This window comes from Canis aureus, chromosome 13, assembly GCF_053574225.1.
Source record: "Canis aureus isolate CA01 chromosome 13, VMU_Caureus_v.1.0, whole genome shotgun sequence".
Classification (NCBI taxonomy): Eukaryota; Metazoa; Chordata; class Mammalia; order Carnivora; family Canidae; genus Canis; species Canis aureus.
This window is the reverse complement of record NC_135623.1, coordinates 59480475-59488905: the sequence shown is the minus strand read 5'-3', so window position 1 is coordinate 59488905 and position 8431 is coordinate 59480475. Positions and strand designations below refer to the sequence as shown.

The window sequence follows — 8431 nt, the reverse complement described above, 5'->3', positions numbered from 1 at the left end:
TATTTATTAAATATTTGCATATATTTGCATAGGAGCATAGAAGAATAAATTATTACTTATGATTAGAGAATTCAGAGAATACATCACTGGTGTGTTGGCTTTGGGGCTGTTTTAAAATATACATTGATAACTTTGAAATATGGAGGTGGAGGATCCTAGAGAATGCCACGCAAAAACATATGAAGACATGAAAGAAGTAGGAGTTTTGAGTAAAAAGGATGGAGGTGGGAAAGTTAACTAAAATAATTCTGTAAAGATAAGTGTGACTTTGGTTATATAAGATGAAAACATGGAAGGGAGGGGGAATTGTATTATGTTGCCAACAGGAAAATTTCATAGTCTACCCCATTTGACTTTCATTTAATATCCATTCCCATTTTTATGCCCATATTATACTTATAAACAACAAAAAGAATAATATAATGCTTCCATTTAAAATGATACAGTTCTTCCATAAACCGTGATGAACTTCACTTTTTCCCTCAAAATGAAAACATGAAGTCCCAAAAGACATAGTGCTCATATCTGCATTATGTATTTACTCTTTTAGCTGGTTACAATCTTGAATATTTTATAGCCTAGAGACAAAATTATTAAATTAACTACCATCAACACTCCTTATGTAAGATACTCAATTAAGAGGGAAAATGCAAACTTAAGGACTATATATGAAAAAGAAAGGGAAAAAAATGTGTGTAGCTATAATAGTCCTCATATCTATAATTGGCTATGAGGCCATAGATGATATTAATTCCGTCCGTTGGAACTAAGAGCACTTGGAAGAGCCCAGAGTTCCATTAATGGGAATCACACATTCTGTGACTATGTCATTAGGTGGAGGGCAGGGTTTGTCAGTATGAACACTGTTGACATTTTGGATTGGATTCTTCTCTGTTATAAGAGCTGCACTGCGCATTGTAGAATAGTTAGCAGCACCCCTGGCCTCTACCTCTATATGCCAGTAGCACCCTTGGAGTCATGAAAATAAAATATGTCTGCAGACATTACCCAACATCTTTGGGGGCAGTGGGGAAGAAGCAAAATCACTCTCAATTAAAAATACTGTGTAGGATAATAAAAAACACTCTCTTTCCACTCCTTGTTTCGTAAACTCGTATGCACTGCCATTGTCTCAAAATATACATCAAAATTTTATAAGGCAGCTCAGCATCCTTGCATCACCTGTCATCCAGGTAGGAACACAACTGAGCCATTACCAGGCTATTCCACCATTTCATCAAGCTAACGGATGGGACATGTGATGACACCTGTGAAGCTCATGAGTGTTAGCCTTTTCCTTACATCTTTTACTGTAAAAGATATGTTCTTTGCTGAGAAAGTTGTGTAGGATACCACAATGGCAAATAAGATATTAAGTAACTCCACAGACAGTGATACCGATAGAAGCAATGGAATAGGGAATCCAAATTTGTATCCAGAATAAGTGTCTATTTGAGAACAAACTGTCACTGGTGTCTGTTTGTCATCAATCTGCTGCAAAATGGTTGGTTGATTATCTGAGGAATGGAAATAAGGAGAAGGTTCAACAACGGTCTCTACTCTTGACAGGTTGGACACTCAGCTGGTGGCTTAAGAGCTAGATGAACCATCAAGTCTCCCTCACAACCTCAGACTTGGCTCATAAGGCGGATCAAAATGCTCTCTGTGCCTGGGAGCATTCTAGTTATTACAGTAGGATAGCAGACACAACAGGAACTTGAAAGAAGGTTGACTTGACCATCCTAGTTCTGTGACTCTTTCCAAGGCCCAACCAATCACCAGTTGACTTGTTTTCCAATCCTTTGCCTTTGTTTTCATTATTCTTATAAAAAGAAACGAGGATTTGTAATTTGTTTAGACCTATGACAGTCTGATTTCCAGAAATCCAAGATCACAGTTCAAAAGAATTTCATTATTGCTGCAAGATAAATAGTTCAAGTTATAGTAGCCTACAACTCTAAACAACTAAAATGCTTTTTTTTTGTCCAGTAAATAGAGAAACAAAATAGATTATCCTTATACAATGGATCCTATGTATCAAAAGGATCAGACTGTTGGTACACATAATACAATGGATAGTATCTTAAAAATATGATACTGAAAGGAAAGAAGCCAGAAACAAAACTATACATACTGTATGATGTCAGTTATATGAAATTGTAAAATCGACAAAACTCATTTATAGATGGGCAGAAATCAAATCAGTGGTTGCTACACTTGGGGATGGGACAGATAAATGCAAAGAAACTTGGATTTTTGGGGGGATGACAGAAATTCATAACTTGATTTGGGTAGTGGCTATATAGCCAAATGTATTTTTCAAAACTCTTTGGTCTCTAAACTAAAAATGATGTGTTTTTAATATAAATTTGCCTCAATTGAGTTGGTTTATAGAGAAAAAGAAAACACAGAAGGAAGAGCAAGCTTCAGAGATGAAGGCAAGGAGCTCATGGTTTTCAAACATCACAATAGGCAGTTGAAAAAAAATTACTTTAGGTGCCTAGAAACATATTGAGCAGAAATTTGACTGAAGGATTTTATGCATTTAAAGTAGTGATTCTCAACCACAGCTGCATTGTTAGAGCCTTAGAGAGATGCTGGGTACACCAACACCTGGGTCTTACCTCCAGAAATTCTGATTTAATTGGTTTGGAGAGAAGCATAGAATGTAGTTTTTTGTTTTTGTTTTTTGGTCTTTTTGTTTGTTTGTTTTGTTTCTCTTTTTAAAGCAGCCAAGTGTGCAGTCAGGCCTAGATAACATTAATATAAAGGGCTATTGAAGTTATGGACATAGACAAGACTCTTTCAGAAAACTCATAAAATAAGAAAAGGAATAAATATAGACTGGAGGATGTCAATATTTAAAAGGTCAAAAATCTAAAAAATAAAGAGTGTTTGGAAAAAGTCTTGCCATGGTACGTTTACCAGCAAAGACAATAAAAGGCTAATAAAATAATTCTATGAACAATTTTACGCAAATTTGACAACTTTGAAAAAAATGGACCAATTTTTGAAAAATACGACTCACCAAACCAACACAGGAAGAAACAGATTTGTATCTATTATAGAAATTAAATTTCTTATCAAAAGCCTCAAAAAAGAAAACTCAAGGCCCAGATGGTTTCAGTGGTGAATTATATAAAAAAACATCCAAAAAGGAAATAGCACTAATCTTGCACAGATGACTTAGAGGAATAAATGTTCAGCTCCTTTTGTGAGGCCAATATAAGTAAATACCAAAATCTGATAGATCTTATTTAAAAACTGAAAAAAATATTAAAGACCAATATGCCTCATGTAAATAGATGAAAAAGTACTTTTAAAATGGCAGATCCAACCCAACAGGACTTAATTTGTAGTGAATTGCCCTCTTGAGCACAGGGACTAACTACCACACCAGAACTACATGGGAGGGCGGAGAGCAGCTCCACGGAGTAAAGATGGACATTTGCATAAGAGAATAAATAAAAATAACAAGTGCCTACTACAAATGGTATAATTTCTGATTTTCTAATACATTACACATATTTTTGCTAGGGGTAATTAACCCTGATTTTAGAGGTATTATTTTCTCTTGAGTAAATGAATGTACCTCCCTGCATAGCCATGGAGAAATGTCTAAGACAGAGAGAAGATTATGACTCACTAAAAAGACTCCTAAACCTTTAGAGAGCCGTATGAATAGGGTCTTTAACTCCTAATCTTCATTCCACAACACTCCTTGAGTTAACATAATTAAACTTTCAAAAGTCAGTTCTAATTTCTAAGTCTTGTTGATCCTCCACCATTAATGTGCACTTAATATACTCCTTACAAATCTGGTCATTATGACTTAATTATTACACAATATCTTTCTTCTAAAGCAAGACACATTTAGATGATTTCTATCATCTCTGTAAGATGTAATCATCATAAAAACTTTCTTACCAATGAAAGCTATTACATGTCTCTACTTTAAAAACATACCATAATCCTGACATCTAAATATAGCGATATATAGCCAATTAAGCCTACTTCTAAGTAGAACGTGTGAAGCTTCGAGAAATATGCACTTTTATGTCATTTCAACAGCATTTCAGGACTTTTATCTCTTGATCTGGCATCCACTTTCCTATTTATCCTTTGCATTCTTGGCTGGTAGCACAGAAATTTAAATTAAAACCATCATTTACGTGCTGAGTCTCTGTCAGTTTTAATCGTGTAACAAAATTGCCTAGTAGAGACTTCTTTTTGTATCAATCTTCATTCTTGTCCACAAATTGAAAAGGAAACTGAAAAAAAAAAAAAAAAAAAAGGAAAAGACAATGAGATGCTGGACAGAGCACTTGGCTGGGCAAGGCTTACTGCTTTAACATGGCCCAAGGAAAGGAACACAGAACTACTGTAAATTATGCTATCTTAGTTCATAGCTCAGAGGAAGTAGCTCTTTTAGCTTCAGTGTCAGCAATGGAACTAGATAGTATTTTGAAGTGCTACTCACTTGGAAAGAGATGCTTGGGGTGGTGGGGGTGGTAGGGGAAGGTGGTGGAGGTGCAGGAGGCAGGGGGAAGGGAAAAGTAAAAGAGACATAAAAAATGATAAATGATAAAGAAAATGATAAATGATAAAGAAATAAAAATGACCAGATGCCCTCTAGAATCTAGTGCTAGAAGACAACAGTCATGGTAGTCTAGGTAACGGGGTAGTAAAGAGTACCCCTGAATCTCTGTGCCTGGATGCCATACGCAAGCTACGTGCTCCATGCCTATCACAGCCCCAGGCTGGTGTAGCAGCTATTGTCTGGAACATTCCTAGTTTTTTTACCAGGGTAGCAAATGCACATCTGTTCTTAGTTTACCCAAGAAATGACATATATCACTTTTGTCAGTGCTGTTGGCTAAAACAAAAAACACGGCCATGCAAATTTTCAAGGAGGTAGAGAAACGTTATTCTGACAATATGCCTTGTAGGAGAATCATAAATATTTGGTCAAGTAATTCTCATATAGGATACTATATTGCCCCTACTAGGTAGTGAAGTGTATACCACACAGACCACCGTGTTTGATTGATTACTTAGTATCTGATCTCCCTTTATTCCCTATCAACAAATAGCGTTTTCCTTCAGAAGGTAATCTGAACACTTAAAACCCCACATTTCTCATTTTCCTTTGTAGATAGAAGTAGCTATTGGCACAGTCCTGGCTAACAATATGTGGAAACCATTGCGTGGGCTTCTAGAAATACTTTGTAAAATGGGCACAGGCTTAGCCAACTCTTGCCTTTCTTCCTTCCTTCTGAAAAACAGTCGTGATGTCAGAGGAATTGGAAAAAGAGATACCTTGCAACCATGAGAACAAGAGTAAGTCTGGGACACTAGTGGGGATGTGATGCTAGCATTCTCGCCCCAATTACCAACTTTCAAAAGTCCAGTTGTCTGAGATAAAAAACAAAAAACTGTATTTTGTTCAGCCACTGTTAGCATTTTATTCCATATATCCTGCTGAACCTTTTACCTAAAAAAAAAAAAAAAAAAAAAAAGATTTTAGTTATTTATTTGGGAGACAGAGAAATAGAGAGAGAGGAAGAGTGCAAGAGGGTGAAGGGCAGAGCAAGAGGGAAAAGCAGTCTGGAGCCAGATCCCAAGACCCTGAGATCATGATCGGAGCCAAAATCAGACACTTAACCAACTGAGCTGCCTGGCGCCCCTGCTGAACCGATTTCTAAGTGATCTGAAATTGGAAACCAAGTGTGTGGTGAAACAAGCAACAGATCCTAAAGTACAGACCTGACTTAGTGAAGACCTCACAGTACCTGAGTTAAGATTCCACCCATTGTTATTACCCCTAAATCTTGTTCAGCACTAGGGCAACAAACAACCTCTTTCTCTCTCTCTCTCTCTCTCTCTCTCTCTCTCTCTCTCCCTCTCTCTGTCTCTCTCTCTCTGATGAATACCTAGAATCATTTTCCACACTGTTCATTCGGTCTTTTTGTTTTTCTATTTTTATGTCATGAAGCAAAGTGGAAAAGTTGAGCACAGCAACAGCTTCTGACTAGACTAGTTCTGAGATGTTCTTCTCACATTGATTGACTTTATTTTTTTTTTGATTGACTTTATTAAGTATGAGGGTTATCAATAAATCTCAGCTATTTATCCTCTTAGGGCCTCACAATGTTTCCATCTACATGGTCCCAGGATCACCCTACACTCCCTGAACCCTACAGTTTGCTTTCAGAAAATTTATTTATAAGACTGGCACATTAACTGCATAATTCTCCCAATGGTGACTTGAGAATTAGGACTCCCACCTACTTGTCCCTCCTTCCTCACTTCATTCCCCCTTGTCTTGAGAATTTGCCTCTGCCTCTAGAATCATCTAATGTCATTAATGTGCCTATCTCGCTAATCCTTTAATAAATTATGCCGTGTTTGGGATGTGTGTGTTATGGAATGACAGGTCAATTAAGAGAAGTCCTATTAAAAATAAGAAAAACATTATTAGTAAAAGAAAAATGTTGACTTAAAATTGTCTCAGGGAAGGAGATAAAGAGCACTCCCAGGATGTTGTGTGGAAAGCATATATCCTTCCACGAAAAGATGCTCCACAATCATACCATTTCTAGAAAGATAACATTTCCTTGAATTTTCTCCTTATACTAAAGCAAGCTTTTGCTTGAAGAACAATAGTATACTTCTATTTCTTGCCTTCCACGGAAAAGCAATTTGAAATTCTACAAACAAATATTTTCAGAATTATGATTTTAAAAGTATTGGTATCTAGCAAGAAAGTAAGATACATACGGAAGCAAACAAGCACACAAACATGGCACCAAAACCAATCAAAACTACAGAGGGAAAGCAGACTTCTATGAGGAAGCAAGTGCATAAGCCAAGTGTCATCCCGAAGGTATTTTCTGAAGCTCAAGATGACAAATTTTCATTTTGACAGCAATCAGAGATAGAGAGTAGGCTCTGCATATGGTAGAGAGACTAATGGGTATTCCATCCTTAAAAAGGGAATTTCAATATTCACAACTAATGAGAAATAAACTCACTTTGCAGAAAGAGACAGTAAGAAAAACTAGCTAGTAACAATTACCATGCTAGGCAAGGGGAAAAAAATATTACACGAAAATTTGAAGCCATTCCTCATGTTGAGCTTTCAGGCCTCATGTGTGACAGAAAAAAAAACCCCTCAATCAAGAATTCTAAATAAATGAATCTAGGATAGTGGCACTTCCAGACAACTGGGAGAAAAAATAAATAAATTTCTTTATAGGAAGCTATTTTCATCTTAAACCTCAAAGGATTGCACAGAAAAATTCCCCCACCATCAGCTTTGCAATATAAAACAAAGCACACATTTCCACGCCAGAAACTACGAAGGCAGTTAAGACATCAGGGGCCAAGGTTCCAGAGAGAAGGGAAACCCACAGAATTTTTTTATTCTATAAAAGATATTAGAAGCTGAATAAAGCTTTTGGCAATCTTGCCTAACTGGGGTCGAGGAAGCAGAGCACTAGTAATCACTCCAGGCTTTCAGAGACATCACAAAAAAAAAAAAAAATTAATTTGCAAGAGTAAGAGTGGAATGGAACTGACAAACACTTAAAAAGACTGAAGCTTATATTTAAAACAGATCAACCCCGTATTACATTAAATTCGTCTGTCTCCACTTTCACTGGCTGACAAAAAAGCAAATCTTCTCTGGAGGAACAATAATATCATATAGAGTCTCAAAGTAAGTCTATAATTTTTCAAACACAATGTCTAACATTCATAAAAAGAAAAGAAAGAAGGTATTGAAAAAGGCAAAAATTGGACAATAACCAAGGGAAAAAGAGAGTGAGGAGAAACAAATTCACAAGATACCGGGGAGAAATAACTGCAAGAAAGAATAAAGAGCAACCAAAAGAATAAATATGTGGGTGAATTTAAATAAATATCAGTACATCACTAGATATTCTATGGAAGACGTTCTGACAAGTAAGTGACTCTTTATCCTGGGGCAGAAGGAAATGATTTGCAGGCCTCTAGGGGATCTGGGGAAAAGAGAATACCCCCCCCCCCCCATCCAGTAATAACTAAAAGCACAGTGACATTTATTAGATGACAGAAGTTCCCAAGTGAAGTTTGTGAAGCACATATGTCAGAATCCCTTGGAAATGGAGTCTCACCCACACATCCTGAACCAAAACTTGTGGGCCTGAGCTCTGGTAACTGCATATTTCATGAACCAGAAAATTCTGCTGCAGAGCGATACTTAATACAAACCTCTCTTCCCAGGGTGAGTTATTCCCTTTTATATAACTTAACTGGAAAATAAAAAGTTCTAATCATCCTTCTTTTGAAGATTTTTTTGAACTTTTGAAATCCAATACTACTGGTCACCATTCTTGTTCCTTTACCCCTTGGCAGGTGCTACGCTAAGACCTGCGGCAAGAAGGGGAGA

The 8431-nt window shown here is 36.7% G+C and overlaps 1 long non-coding RNA gene across 1 annotated transcript; it reads right to left on the bottom strand.

Moving 5' to 3' along the window:
* LOC144282591 (uncharacterized) lies at nt 1-7078 on the bottom strand. Its single transcript, XR_013351085.1, has 3 exons — nt 5394-7078; nt 4015-4271; nt 1-1918 (listed from the first exon to the last, which is right to left on the bottom strand). It is a non-coding gene; the product is annotated as an uncharacterized LOC144282591 (long non-coding RNA).
* Between the last annotated feature and the right edge of the window lie 1353 nt (nt 7079-8431).